The sequence below is a fragment of the Siniperca chuatsi genome, linkage group LG20 (genome assembly GCF_020085105.1).
Source record: "Siniperca chuatsi isolate FFG_IHB_CAS linkage group LG20, ASM2008510v1, whole genome shotgun sequence".
Lineage (NCBI taxonomy): Eukaryota > Metazoa > Chordata > Actinopteri > Centrarchiformes > Sinipercidae > Siniperca > Siniperca chuatsi.
The window spans coordinates 20,078,210-20,094,579 of NC_058061.1; positions in this window are offsets into that span (position 1 = coordinate 20,078,210).

Sequence of the window (16,370 nt, forward strand, 5' to 3'; positions counted from 1 at the left end):
TTTTGGACAGCTAGCCTCTTGGCTTTAGGGATGACACTGTCAGTGTGTCTGCCTGTCTGTCTGTCTGTCAGTCAGTCGGTCCGCTACTTTGGTCCAAACTGAAAGATCTTAACAACATACATACAGCTATTTTATTGGTTTATTTTTGCAGATGTCCAGTTGTCATAGTTCTTAACTTGCTGCAGTAATATTGAAGTGTACTCAGGGTGACACCCCAACGCCATCTCCTAAAAATTAAGTTTATACAGTACTAAACGCAATTGCTGCCTGGATTATGTTCACAGACAATGATGTTTTGGGGGAATGAAGCGCTTTATTTATGTATTCGTGTATCTAGTCACAATGGACTTTTTTCTGTATTAAACCAAGACCCTGATCTTTCCGTAACCTTAACCTTAAGTGCTGTGAGTGCCTAAACATAACCATAAAAAGTTCGATCCTGCTGTAGTTGCTATAAGCGGATATTGTATTGCAAGATCAGATATTTTGGCGGTAAAGTTGTCAAATAACATTTTACTGACATGTTCATTATTACATTACATTTTTGGGATTTGCAAGATATGTTAATTAACAACATTTCACCTACAGTGCCAATGGGGCCCTAATTTGCTTTGAGGCAACACAAAGATAAAGGATGGCACTGACTTCTCACAACATGTTCTCACATAAATGTGTGTTTTTTGTGAAAACCACTGAGGTAAGGTTTCGGTCTGATATTGCTTTCCAATTTTCAATGACTTCAGGGTTCTTTTTGAGTTATTGATCCTTGGGTTTACCAACCTTGTACATATTTAGTTGTTTGGCAGACAAGAAGCAACACCAAATCCTGATTAATAACTAGTCTATCCTTTTAGATGAGACAATGCTGCAAAAGTTATCCACAGATAATGACACAGACACGACAGTACTTTTATTGTAAAATATTAAAGGTACTGTAGGTTCACCACTGAGCCAGTCGCCAGTGTAGTGTAATCCTATGAGACATATTGTGGTTTTCATTTTCTGCGGATAAGTCTCAGTAAAATTAAAGTATGGGATGATCCGCACACGATCCCCCCGTGTTTTTTTTCAGTGAAGGACAGGTTGGTGGAGAGGTTACGTCGGTTACGTTACGTAGCATCTACCATGCTACACCACGTCCAGATTTGTTTCCTTAAACCCAATACGCAAGCCATGCATTGTGTTTTCATTTCACTTCCATAGTTCTCATTCTTATTCTCTCTATCTGTCTTTGACACACACATGCACACATACACATGTACTAACAAGATGGAGCCTGTCAGCATGAAAACTAACTAATTACAGTCTGCCATCCACAGATCTGATAATACCCGCTTGGATAGAGATGGTGTACATCAATCAAATGTGCATCAGTCACTTTCACCAGTGCACAGAACATTGGTCCAAATTACTTTTGTTTAAACCTTTTTAAGAAACAAGTACACATTTTAATTGCAGTCTGAAGGGCTGAAGTTGTAGCGCCTGAGGAGCTCATCAACATTGTGTTATGAAAATGTAACATTCTGAGATACATCATCACATTGCACACACAACTGTACATCATGTAAAATAGCAGCAGCATCGTACAAGGGCATAATTCTCATTTAACCTTTGGGGGAGACATAGGAAGCAGTTGTCATCTACACCATGAAGACTGGTGCGTTCATAATGGGATACTGTTCATACACCTAATACACCGCTATAACCCTTTGGCATTTTACACGACATTCCGAGCTGAACAGTGCATTGAGAAAAAGGAGCCTGTTAGCTGTAATTAGGATTTACACAGTAGCAGTGGTCATGTGTTGTAAAAATGCAGATTGTTTATTTTAATAAATATAGACCACATATTAGTATAACACAATACAATTCAGCAGTACCACAGCCTCCAGAAATGAAAAAAATAAAGCTGAATCAACACCTCTGTAACAAAAGCTGAACATTATAACCTTCGTAAAGGAAGGATTTATTCTGCTCTTGTATTAGACTGCATAAGTTTTGGCTTGGTGTATCTAATTAACTGGCAAATTAGTGTATTGCTGTTTGTTATAATTTGTAAATCGTGAACCTCTTGTGACATTTCCTTATACTGTATTTTCCATTTATTTATAAAGTAAGTTAAAGCTGCTATCAGTATTTATATATTAACAATTGATCAAATGAATGTATGTGAAAGGGGTCACTCGTAGAGGCGAACCCACAAAGAATTATCACCCAGCTCTGCAGTTCCGTAGAGCTGCTATGGAGCATTTCAGGGTCTTTCAGCTCATTATTTTGGTTTTACAACCCGCAACTTTACGGTTTCGGTTTGGTCTCACCGCTCTCATTTGGGTTGTTTCCAGACTCAGCAGGTAGCTGTGTTCAGCACAATGCTCTAAAAACCCACTGCCCAGCTCCAAACAGCAGACAGACAAAGCCAGCGACTACAGTAGCTGGTGAACATAATGGAGCAGGTAAAGAGCCAGATATTTCCCTCAGCAGTTGGAGACCAAAAACAAAGCTAAATGGAGAGTGAATAATGGACTCAGAAATACAACTCCAAATGAATATTAATACTGGATGTGCAAATAAGCAACTATTTGCTAACAGGTTCGCCATGTTATGTTTACTACTTGTTTCCACTGCCCCCAAGTGGCCAAAAAAATCAGTTAATGCAGGTTTAAAGGAATCATCAGGAAATATGCTTTTCACTTATTTTCTAACAATGAGATGAGAAGATTGATACCACTCTCGTGTCTATTTCTTGACAAACAATCCCTCCAGTTCTTTCGTGCAGCTATAGCACGGGTTGCCAGATACAGTCTGTGATCACAGGTTTTGATTTTACTCTCTGTACAGTCAGGATGGTACTACACCTGGCAAACTCACTGTGAGGAAAAGCATTAGTGAAGCTGTACATAGTCAGTGGGTCCAGGTGTTGTTTCTGTTTGTGTACGAGTTAAAGAAACAAGATACAAAATAAGACGGTGTAGTCCCTCATTCGTCCAGGAGTGTTCCATCGTAGAAAAGGTTTCAGTCGTAGTCATCTGGACACTGTTTTCAGAATCAAGACGTTTCGGCTCCCATCCGGAAGTCATGGCAGGGCTTAAGCAACACAGATTAGCTTAAATTTCTGAGTTCTCAGACCATTTTCACAATTGAGAATGACTTCCGGATGGGAGCCGAAACGCTAAGCTAAGCTAAACACAGTGTGAATCAAGCTTTGTACATGTTGGCCCAAATATGAGCCCAAATGTTCTTTTTGAACAGAGTGAGCACTGGTCCCTGAGTTCCATTACATTAAGAGAGTGGGTTGTTCATAGCTTTAATGTTGCTTGGCTAGTGAGTTTCTTCAAGTCTGTTTATAGCTAGTATATATGTCTTTTAGAGTTAATCAAAGTGTTTAGTTAGTAAAGTTTAGCCTACAGGATTGTGTGGCAGCTTGTGTAACGTGTTTTCCTGCCAAGGAGACGATAAATTCCGGGCACCAAATGATCTGTCCAGCAACCAAGAATTAGTGGTGTCACAGAGTCATGAAGACCTGACCTCTTCCAAGCGCATGAGAGGAGAGTGTGAGAATGTGTGTATTCCAAAATATTGAACTATTGCTTTAGCTGAAAATGATTGTTTCACTGAACTCTCCTGGTTGAAAGGTTCAAGACTGTTGCACTTCTGACTGGGTGTGGTTGGTTGTCATCTGAAGTGTGTTCTGTTGTAACCACACCAAACAGTGATGTCACAGTGTACTGACAACACCCTGAATACACTCTATCACTGCACCAAGGTGAGAATTCCAACCGTGAATATCGACACTGCAGGCAGTGCAGTTGCACTGGGGCCCGTGAGATGGGGGGTTCATCGAGAGAGCAGGCCCTATAACTACGTGTTGGGTGGAGAAAGGGCCACTGCTTGTGATTTAGACTGCCCCCTTTGAAATACACTTGTGTTTAAAGAAGAACTAACATTTAATTAAAATCTGTTGCCATTTGCTATGTATGCCCTCGAAAAGGCAAACCCATCTCTTTTCATTTATATAGTCAGTAGCAATCTATAACAAAATGATATGCTTATTCTACCTAAAATATAAAAACTGTAAATAATCTACATACTCTGCTGGACAGTTGTTTTCAGACATAGCTGCCGTACTACATTTCCTGTTGTACAGTTTGTTTTACAAGTACAGAATAGCCTTGTTTGCAGTCTTTTTAAATGCAGAACGGATTGTTGAAACTGTTTTAATACAACAATGCTGTATTAACATTATTAATTGCCATTGCGGCCCTGCCAAAAATGTCAACCTAATGGTGGCTGTGGAGGAAAAGTCAGTGGATTATCAAAGTCAGTAGGATTCAACCTGTGGGGACCATGAATGTCTGTACAAAATGGCATGGCTATACAGCTAATATATTTCAGTGGTGAACCAATCAACCAAGCCACCTATTGACAGACTGATAGACCAAAAGACAGACCAGCATTGTCATTCTTTCTGACGTTCCAATCACCCAAGAAGAATAACAAGCTGCATGCATCCATCTGCATGGTTTTTAAGATTCACAAGGATTTATATGAACAATGAAATTCAGGCACAGACTCTGAGAATTATGTAAAGGTCATGTTATTATTTTTTTGGCAATTCTGCATTCACAAATGAGAGTGTGCTATTTCTAACAGCAATAATTAAGGAGGATTTATCATATTACTTCCAATCCAGAGATCATCACAGCCGCGGCAGATAAATTACATAGTTGGCTCAATGAATAACTTAATGTCAAGGACATTAGAACGCAAGCAGCCAATATGCATCTTCCTAAAGAACAGACTTGATCACAATAATTGCATAGCATAGTCATGCTACTGTAATTTGCAAGACTAATTACTTTCCATATATATAGGTTAGCACTGACGAATGAATACTTATTGAATGTGAAGCCTGGTGACAATAAATTGGGGCTTATGGACAAGGCCTAAGTTGTTCAGGACCCAGGCGTTTGTCAGTCATTGTGCCATCCATTGTGATGAAAGTAATGAGATGCACAAATGAGTCTAAATGGAGTTCAGGTTTATGTACTTCGCCATCAGAGGTTCATTACTGGAGAGGAACAAGAAGTTTGTTATAATGTCCTGTCATATGTAGTAATTACTGGATTCAAAAAAGGCTTTTGTCCTCCTTCACACATACACAAACCCTTAAATTAACCACCTTATGAGCAAATGCACACACACACACACACATACACACAATTGCTGTCTTAAAATAATACTGTTCCTTGTTTTGTATGAAATTATGATTGTGCCACCACCTTAAGCACGGAATGGGACATTCTGAGCACAAAAAAGATTATATGCGAGAATGTAAATTATATTTTGTAGGGAATGGAAAATACGTCTTTACCCTCTTCCATTTTATTTGAGTGTCCGAATTCTTAGTGAGAAAAATGTAATGCAAGAGTGTAAATAGAATGTATTATATACAGTAGCAAATAGGGAGAGATATCGGACACAGCCTAGTCTCTACCTAGCTATCTTAGCTATCTACAAAGATAGCTAACTTCTGCCAGATAAGCAGTATCTTTCATGTAGTTCCTTTAAAAAGCTCAACTTTTCCTATGCCTGTCATTTTAAACTTTTTTTTAACTTATCACATGCTAAAGTGAATATGCAAAAGCAAATGTGAGTTAATGCGCGTTTCCATCCACTACCGCTATGTGAATATTAAGAGTTGGGGAGAGGAAACAACAAGATGACGTAATCATGGCATTTCTCTTTGTTTCACGTATTAATTTGAGGAAGGTTACAGTCTCCTTATTGGTTCACACAGATCTGATGTTTTTGTCTGCCGATATTTTTCGTCTCTTCAGTGAAGCAGAAGCTTCAGTGGTCACATGCTTCATGTGCGTCATGATTCATTTGCTAAGTCTGTTTCCATTGCACTTTGTCGGATTTTGCTTTTATTGATACACCAACTTTTCCACTTCAGCCAAGCATAAAAACTTGTTTTTATTTGTACTTTACTTGTATTTATTTTTTAATGCACAAATTGAAAATGGGCATAAAAACAGGTAAATGGAAACACACTTATTGTGCGCTTATAACAGCAAAAACAAGGAATGGAAAGAGTACTAGAATCTTTTACTCAAGTAAAAGTAGCCTACTATTACTTTAAAGTAATAATCGATCGTATTACGAACTGGGTGTCTGTGGCGACATTCCTGGAAAAAAAGCTGTATTAAGTTACTGCTAATGCAAACTGAACACTTCCTTCTGCTGCAGCTTCACATTAAAAGCATTTAACTGGTGAAACACAAGTTGACTTTTATTATGAAGTAGTCATAGGAAATGCAATGTGTTATTGTGACCTGTAGTATTGAACCGCACGTGCTGTTAGGCCTACCACCAGTAACCACAGGTACTGATTTAAAAACAAATACAAGTTCACAAAAAGCAACTTTGTTACAGTAACGAGAGTAAATGTAATTCGTTACTTCCACCCCTGGCAAAAACGCATATACAAATAGATTTGTGTTTGCATAAAATAAATCATTCTTTGCGTGATAATAATTTCTCTACAATTTATAATGTATGTGCTTACAAAAAACTTTCTGTGCTAAAATGTCCCTTACACATGGGAGAAATTTGCCCTCAGGGCTTTCTGCCAGAAAGTCTTACTACTTGGTTAGGTTTGAGCACCAAAACGACTTGGTTAGGTTTAGGAAAAAAGAAATGACACACAAATACAATGACATGGCTTTAATACAGTAGCAGTTTTTTTTTCTCCATTTGGTCCTTTTATTTAGCTACAGTAAACATCAGTAAACACACTCACATGAATGCAGTATTGTGGGCAAAGACCTGCACGTAAAGCCCCTCAACAAACTGCATGTACAAAGAATTCACATCAGCAATCTGTCCTCATTTATCTGCTCAGAATCTGAACAGTCTGTACGATTTTCTCTCCGGACAGTTTAGCTCGCTTTGAGCTCATCACTGAGACAGAGTACAGACAAGTCATAACTGTGCACGATTATTCCCTGTAGGGCCATACCTGCACGCTGACTGCGTCTGATTATTGCATGGCTGTTGCCATGTTCATGCCTTTCTGATCATGCTTAACCATCCGTATCCCCCTCTGAATAGCTTATAAGCAGTCTGCATAGGTAAACAGAGTTCTTAAGCCTCATTACAGGACTAATCTAACTTTTTTATGTTTCGTATGTCTTCCATGTTATAAAGTCACATTAAAGAGAGTAATGTAACTGCAGTCAATGAATTATTTATATCTAGACTATTGATCCTACACACTATAATGATAACATGAGTGATGAGCTAATTGGGCGATATGAAGAAAGGAGGGAGGCAAAAATTCATCATAAAACTCTCAGGAGGAGTCCAGTTCTCACTGCGTTATGCCAGTTATTGTAAGAATCACTTCACTGACACTGACAGTCCACCATTTTAGTGCCGAAGATACTTCCAATGCAAACACTCCAATGCTTATGTTATATATTTTTCACAATGTGCCATCATGTCAGGTGAAACAGAAATATACCTGAAAACTGGAGCAACATTTTCACTGTCAGGGTCTGTTTTAGTCAACATGTAATTACTTGAAAGATGCATGAATGTGTGAAATTGAAGATTGGAAATTCTGGTTACCAGGTGGCGTAAAAGCTAATTTGCACCTTTAATTTAACACGTGTCCACTCATTGGCAGCCAAATATTCAAAAGCCATATTACATGTTATCCTGTAACTTCCAACTGGATCACTGGACACGACACATCATGAGCTCTTCTCATTCATTAGAAACTAATCTAGTGTACATGACTAATTATGGCTTTAGGCATCTGCCAGGTGAGAAACAGAGACATAAATTATGCATAGGCTGATCACTGGTTATTCCTCGTGGAAAAATAAAGCTAATGTTTAGCCACTAACATGGACTGGATTAAATGGGGAGGTATTATAAGTATTCAGTATGTTGATACATCCATTTTTTACCCCATTTTCTTCAGTTTTGGAATGCCCAATACGCTGCACTGCAGTCCTTCACTGCTGGCCTGGCAGATGTCCAGGGTTAATTTCATCAACAAAAACTAAGATGGAAAATATTGCTTGATGACCTATTTTTAGAGATAAAACTAAACAAAATGTAACCTTTGAGATTTATGACAAAACGTATTCTATTTTTTGTCAGCGACAGATGGACGAATGAACAAATGAAGTAATTACTGTTTTAATGCAAAGTCTTACTCAATGACCTGCATGCATCTGCAGAATCACACACTGTAGCTCCTGTTCAGAAGATGATTTAGCTGTTGCAATACCGTTCATAAGAAGCATCTTGTATTCAGCAACATTCTTTCTCTGTCAGTAATTTGTGGACAAAATTTTCTACAATCCACTGAGAGTTAGACAAGAAGTGGTAACACAACAGATGGGACAAATTATGAAAAGATGCAGGCAGCACGGGCATAATGTAGCTAATGTAACGTTATCAATGCTGTGGATGTAACGATAACGTTACTTCCAGTCGGCTTTCTTTCTTGTTGTTATCAGAACGAATGAGTGAATTCCAGGATTACCGCTAATGTCGACGGTCAACCATCTAAATCTTCCTCTAGACATTCGCTAAAGAAATATCACAAGACGTTATCTGACGTTTTAGTTTCTCCTCTCAAGATAAACTCCGAAAGTGAGCAGTATTTTAGTGAACCACTGAGTGAATCCAGCTTCTGAATGATCAGCAGCTCTGCAGTGAAGAGCAAAGGTCGCTGTGCTAATGCTAATGCTAATGCTAGGTGAGCAGGAACGACAGAAGGAGAGTGGCAGAGTTTGGAAATGATAACTGGATTTACTGAGGAGAGTCAGTCTGTTGTGGGTGTACTACCTATGTGACACATGAGCTATGTCTGAAATCACGCGCTCGTTCACTCAATGCATGCTGTGGACACTACTAAAATTCACCCAGAGAAATCAGACACTCAAATAAAATGGCAGAGGGTAAATATAGCGCACTACGCAGCAAATAGCATGGGATTTTGCACACAGCCTTGGTGTCACCAACTGCTTCCTTTCAGCAGTTCCACCCCTCTCCCTGCAGGTGCAACTAACTCGCAGGAGTCACTGCTGCAGTGACAAGGATGATGCTGCTACACTGACCACGGAAGCTGCTATATATAGCAGCTATTGATATATATATATATATATATATATATATATATATATATATATATATATATATATATATATATATCAATTGGTAAGTCACAGGACTTTCACATGGGGGGACCCAGGTTCGAATCCCCTTCGGGACACATTGAGCAATGACCATCATCCAGTGTGGAACGGCTGGATAGCTCGATTTGGTAGGCCAAGGGATATTGACACGGGGGAGCAAGGGTTCGAATCCCCCTCGGAGCGCAATGAGCAATGACCCATCATCCAGTGTGGGTCCTTAGGCAAGACCCTTCACGCTGCTGCCTACCTCATGATGATGAGTGACAATGGAATATATGACATGCCGGCTCAGACGTCGCCCGGCCAAACAAGGTCTGTGTCAGGTGTTGGGGAACCAGGGCATCGAGACGACAAATGGGCTACTGGAACAAGACAGAGATGGGCGAGATGCGATAATAATGTGGGATGAATGGTTACTTCGAAACCCACAATCAAGGCTTACAGCGAAGCAACTAGTAGCTCAGTGTTCCAACATCCACAAGCGGCAACTGCTATCATAACTTGAGATTGACGAGATACAACACAAATGCTACGGCAAGGGGGAGCCAGGACTACAGGTCAGAGGGGAGCAATCAGCAGATTTTGGGTACGAAGCCCCAAGAGAAATCACGCTGAACGACTGACTGAGGTTGGCAAAATACATTCGCTAATCTCCAACGCTAACAAATCTGTTATCCCTCCTCTCTCTTGCTTATTAACAAAGATCAGTGTAGAAGACATTCAGGTAGCTGACCGTCACTTTCACCAGTTAAAATGACAAAGGTCAGCTGCAGGTCATATCAGCTGTCACTAATTCACGTTAATTCCATGAGTTACTTGATGTGTGCTCTCTGCGAATCAGTATCTGTACTCAGCTAAAGACCGTTTGAGAGGAAAGAAGCTCCACTCTCTGCTCCACCACTGTACATCCACGTGTGGGGGGAGTGTTTCTGTGGTTCCCACAACTCGTTGTGATCGGATTGGCCTCAGTATTGGCAGATACCCATTATTAAAGGAGTCGGATTGAGATTGGTGCCAAAAAAAACAGGATGGTGTGTTTGTTTAAAGTGCCCAATTACAAGAAAATCAGAGTTTATCTCCAAAAGTAACATGGGCGCTCAAGTGTAATCGTTTAATTGATTTTGCACAAGGAGAGGGAGAGACACACCAAGCTGCTCTCAGGCTTTTCCACAGTGCTTACAAATAAACCTTGGATCAGCAGTTAAAATTGAGTTTACAAGGCATTTAGAATTTCAACCAGCCAATATGAAGGCTACAATATAATTTAGAGTGAGGGAGAGAACCATGACCTTATACAGCTTACATTGTTCAAATATTATGATTTTTATTTAATATAAACATAACCATATCTTATGGAATGAAATCCCATTCACTTTGCTAGAAAAACAGCTCTAGGCTACCCGTGAAAAAGTAACATGTTCATTATGTTAACTTTTATTGTGCTAAATTTGCTTGTGCTACAAACTCAGAAACTGCGTGATGATAATTGTGTGTATCACTGTGCATCAAAATAAAAGAGAGCATGGTGAACAAACTTTCAAAATTATACAAATATACAAATGTAAATTAATATTTTTGGTGCTGTGTATTTGTCTTGCCTTGCTGTTCCTCCAGGACAACAAAACACATCCTAGAGAAGCTGGTCTGGTTTCTGTTCTCTATTTGGTGAGACCATTTTTATCATGCATGTGTTCAAAAGGTAGAAGACATGAGGCTGGTTTTATTTTGTATCTTTAGTTTGGGTAATTTATACATTTTGACAAAACATCTAAAAGCCCCTTTTAAAAATGTATCCCAAAAACAGAGCTGGCACTTTGGAACAGCATTTTATGCAAATGTGCCCAGCAACTGCCCACACCAGCATCTCCTGATTGGTGTCATGTCCAGCTCCAAAATGAAAAAGAGCTTTAAAATCCTTCATAGCCTCATACATACACTTGAGTTCTCTGTACTCTTGCAGGATGGAAAACTGAGAGAGATGCATTGCTTAAAGGAGGAAAGGGCATGACCAGAAGAAAAAAACATCTTTGAAGTGAACATAATCCAAAAGAAAAGTAGCATGGAGCAGAAAAACAAGGTTTATCTAAAGTTCACCAAGTGCCTTTTGCTGACCTAAGTCGATTTTCCCTACAGTCCGAGCCGCACACGATTTACTGAAAATGTATAAACATCATAATTTTCAGAACATATTCTATAATTATACTACACAAATATTCTCCTTATGAGCATTTACTTTATATGTGGGAATAGATGGTCTCCAAATTGCAACAGCCAACCCTTACTTCAATATTTGTATATAAGAGTTGGCTGTTTCCCCAGCTAACCCCAAACAATCCTACTAGAATTTTAAAGTTAGTATGATATTAACTGAGCTTCTGATACAAGGACAAATACAAGACACCTTTAAAATGAGCTGTAAATAGTTTGCTTACTTTGACACTGTTTGTTAAACTCCAAAGGAATAGTTTGACATTTTGGGAAACACACTTGTTTGCTTTCTTGCCAAGAGTTGATAAAAGAAAGTTGATATCACTCTCATGTCTAAAGGACCCAGGCTAGCTCTTTCCCCTGTTTCCAGTCTTTATGCTAAGCTAAGCTAACTGGCTGCTGACTGTAGCTTCATACTTCACATGAGATTGGTATCGATCCTCTCATCTAACTCTCTGCAAGAAAGCAAATAGGTGCATTTCCCAAAGTGTCAAACTATTCCTATTGTGTTTTGATTTTCAGTGTTGGTTCCTAAAGGTTAATTTACGAAGCAAACCCTTTAATAAGATGCTAACAGCCCACATTCATACAGACATCCTATCTGTACTTTGGGCTTTAATTGCATCTTTAAATAAAGGCCAGATGAGTGTACAATGTGCAGTCATTAGACAGTCTACTGTGAAAGGTTGTAAGAAAAGGGGTCGTGGGGCTTGTTATATGTACTGCAACAAAATGTATCAGCACAACACAGATGTGTCTCAGAGAAAACAAAGATCACCACAGGCAGAGGAGAGCACAGCATCTTTGGCTGCAAGTAAACAGTCAATGAAAACTAAAAGGTAACAGAGGTAAAAACGAAGATAAAAGAATGCATAGATCAAGGGTATTGTCTGTTCTCACCTAAATAAGTTAACGAAAAAAGGAATAAAAAGCTTAATCAGAAAGAATATTTGCAAATGTGCATACTGCCATTTCTGCAATCATGGTGAAACAGCGATTTGTGAACTAAAAGGACTGATTAAAGCCAGTAGTGGGTTGACATCATACTGACATTACAGACTGTGCCTTCAGATAATTGTTGTCATACAGAGGTGCATAATAAGAATGACAGGAACAAACAGAGCATTAATGTCAGTTTAGTTTCTATGGGTAGCCATTGATGATGTGAATTTAGAGAAATGTAGCTAAAGATAGTAAATGGAATGATTGGAATGATTAAGAACGGCGATGGGGTGCTTATTTTCACACAACGCATTTGAAAATTCATGCCAGTTATTTACTTGACCTAATGTGGCCTCATTTAAACCATATAAAATCATTTCCAAACATACTCAGTAGCTTAGTCCAGAGCCCTATGCATCTGGAACAAAATACAGAAAAAGTATGCTATTAGATAAACAATGCTTCATAACTGTGACTGTCACGTTGTTCAGCATCAGCCAGCTACTACAGTAAAGGATTGTTGTATATAGACAGTAGTCTCACAACAACAATACACTGTCCAAGTCAGTGTTAGAAACCCTATTCAGTTTGTCCATAGAAAATGTTACATGTTGTATTCTTTTCAAGCACTTGGGTTGGCAACTGTCTAGGTTGAATAATCAGGAAAGCTAAAAGAAAGGGGGAAAAAGCTCTAAAACAGAGGAACTTATCATTAGCTGTATTGCACCATTACCTTTTATATATCCCTGCACTGCCAGAGTATTAAATGCTACACAAAGAAGGCATGGTTTGCAGTTAGTTATTAGACAGGAGTTGATAGTGCAAATATGTCTCTTAAAGGTCCAGTGTGTAGGATTTAGTGACATCTAGCGGTGAAATTGCAGATTGCAACCATTTGAGTACCGCTCGCCTCACCCTCCCCTTCCAAGTGTGAAGGAGAAACAATGGTGGCCACGCAACTCGAGAAAAACACGAAAGGCCCTATCTAGAGCCAGTGTTTGGTTTGTCCGTTCCGTCCGTCTGTAGAAACATGGCGGTGTAAAATGGCAACCTCCATGGAAGAGGACCCGCTCCCTATGTAGATAGAAACGGATTATTAGTTAGCTAGTACAGTATGTTAACCGGTAAGCTCACATGCTGCAGTAGTTGCCGGCTGCCAACTGGCCTGCAGGTAGTCACTATGTTACCAAGCTTTCTAGCACCACCTATTTCTTGTAGTATTGCACAAATTGAAATTTTGACTTGATAATGGTGCTAGATGAAAAGTCAGGCGATCATGAAAGTGATTACAATTCATCCTGAGGGGGACATGAATGTGTGTAATTTCATGGTAATCCATCCAACACTTGTCAAGACATTTCACACTAAACCATAAATATCAACCTCATGGTGGCGCCACTGAAAAAGTCAGGGGATGAACGTCTGTACGAAATGTTGTGCCAATCTATCAGAGTAGACATAGAGAAATTTAACAGGATAAGTGGAAACATTGATCTGTTGGTGGCACTAGATGAAAAATCAGGGGATTACCAAAGTCGATACGATTCATCCTTTGTACGAAATTGAGATATTTCAGTCTGGACCAAAGTGGTGTACTAAACGACTGACAGAGATTGCCATCTCTAGAGCCAAGCCAATTTAGCATGGCTAAAAATGATCTAATTGTTTAAATGACAAAAAAAATTCTCCCTTCTGCATTATTTCATGTTACATTTGATATACAGTGTTGCGCATAAGCTCAGCGACTCATTCAGACATGATGACATGAGTCTAAAACAAGTTTCACATAGATTCAGCTCTTGGCTGAAATGATTTTTGCTGATTCACAAATGATCACAGGTTCAGTCTGAGGAAGGCTGCCAAGGCATTCAGAGCAAATTGGGAAAAAGTGATTTGACAATTCAGCCTGAGTTGTCAAACCACAAAACTGAAGCGCTACATGGCGGGATAATGCATCGTTACTGATTAACCTAAGGGGTGTCTGCATCGTTCAGACAGGATGACAGGTTCACTGACACTCTCAATCAAACCAAGCCTCAGGCTACTTTTCAAAAGAAATCAGTTGTATTCTTTAATGTATGCCATTTCATTACCAAAAATCAAAAATGTCTCACTGCTTAGAAAGCCTGAAGAGGACTGATAATGCTCTTTGTTTAAATTTGAAAAGTTCTCAGTCCAAATATTATGCCATTATATTTGTGAGTTTTAGTCGCTGAGCTCAGTCACTCACAGTGTGTTGACTCCAGCTGAAGGCTCTATCGCCACTCCCGCATTGATTTAATGGCAAGACTGACATGTTTACCAACCGGGGGGCAATGGAAATGCTTCACTTGTTCTCACTGACAGAAGTTAAGAGTAAAAGAGCAGACTAGCAGTTCTCTCAGCTCAACATCAGAGTTTGGAAATAAAGGTAGTTACATTTTATGATTTCCATGTAGATGAGGTTGAAATTTATTAATCCAGCCAGACAGAGAAACAACAAAGATTTCCTTCAATTTATGGCAATAAGCAGTAACAATCAGTCACACAGAATAGATTACTTATGCTACACACACTGGAACACAACCGAAGCTGACTGAACGAGATAAGTTGTTTAGATTTCTCAGGAGGATCAATAAATAACAAGGCCTTATATGAGCGCATCCATGTGGTACGAAAATCCTTTACTTTTTCCTATTTTTCAGCTGTTCATGATGTTTTTAGTTTTTGCTAAATCAATAGTCCTGACAAACAATTAAATATTCTTTTTCCTAGAAACATGGCCTGGTATTGGTATTTTTAAAGGCCAGGCATGCAGCAGTTTCCCATTTGCATCGAGCACAGCAGTCGCCTCTTCCGTTTGAGTAACGGTAGGGATTCCTCTGAGTTTGGCCAGTAACACTGGCTGTCAGTCTGATCCATAGGTTCAAAGTGACTGGGACACAGAAAGTGTATCTCATCTAGTGTTCACATCACGGATAGTCTCACAATGCCAGACTCCATCTGGTAAACTGAGTTCTCACTATGAGATTAAAATCTGGAAAACATCCACTGAGAATCAGTTGAGCCTGGTCAGATATGAAGAGTTCAACCTGAAGGGTTTGTGCTGACATCATAGAACTGTCAGTCCTCTACAGCACAGCCTACTTAAAATATGATGCCCGCTGACATAATCTGCGGCCTTGCCAGACCATAATAGGCCTTTCTCAATAAAGAGTCAGAACTCACACACTTGGGAAGTTGAATGGGACAAAGGAAGCAGTACGCAGAACGGAAGCTCAGCCAGCCTCTGCCGATTACATAACTGTACTGTCAACACCTGTGTGACAAATTAATCTCAACTCAAAGGTCCACTTGACTATCTTTTCTGAGCTTCCAACACGTTGACCATGTTGATGCAAATGAACCTTCAGCCGAACTTACTGGACCAGCAACAAACAGTAGATTTCGACTCTGAGACCAGCATTTATCTTCCAAAGGAAACTGACCAGCTGGTCAGCGTCCAGGGTTCAGCAGGCCAGCTCCAAACGCTTTGGAGCAACTTTTCGAAGATGTTTTGATGAATCGGCCACATTAAAAAATCGAAATGGTACATTTTTTGCCTGAAAAAACTTGAGTCATCACTCGAGAAGCTTACTCATGATACCCAGATACCCAGACGTGGGGTGACCTTTGCTCCTCAGTCGGGACAGTAGAGATGTCTCTGTATCTTCTATCAGAGCCTGAAAGCTCAACTCTTACAGTCACAGTTAAAATTCCAATTTATTCTACACAAAGTCTTTGTTTTCTTTTCTTTTTTAACAATGTCTATACAAAGTAATTTTGTGATGTTTCAGCGTTTTTACAACATTGATTCACAGTGGACATAATTAGGATTTTTAGCCACACTAGCGGCATGGCTCTAGGGATCCACAACTTTGGTCCAAATTAAAATATCTTGACATCTATCGGATGGATTGCCATGAAGTTTTGTACAGACATTAATGCTTCCCAGAGGATGAATTGTACGAACTCTGGTGATCCCAT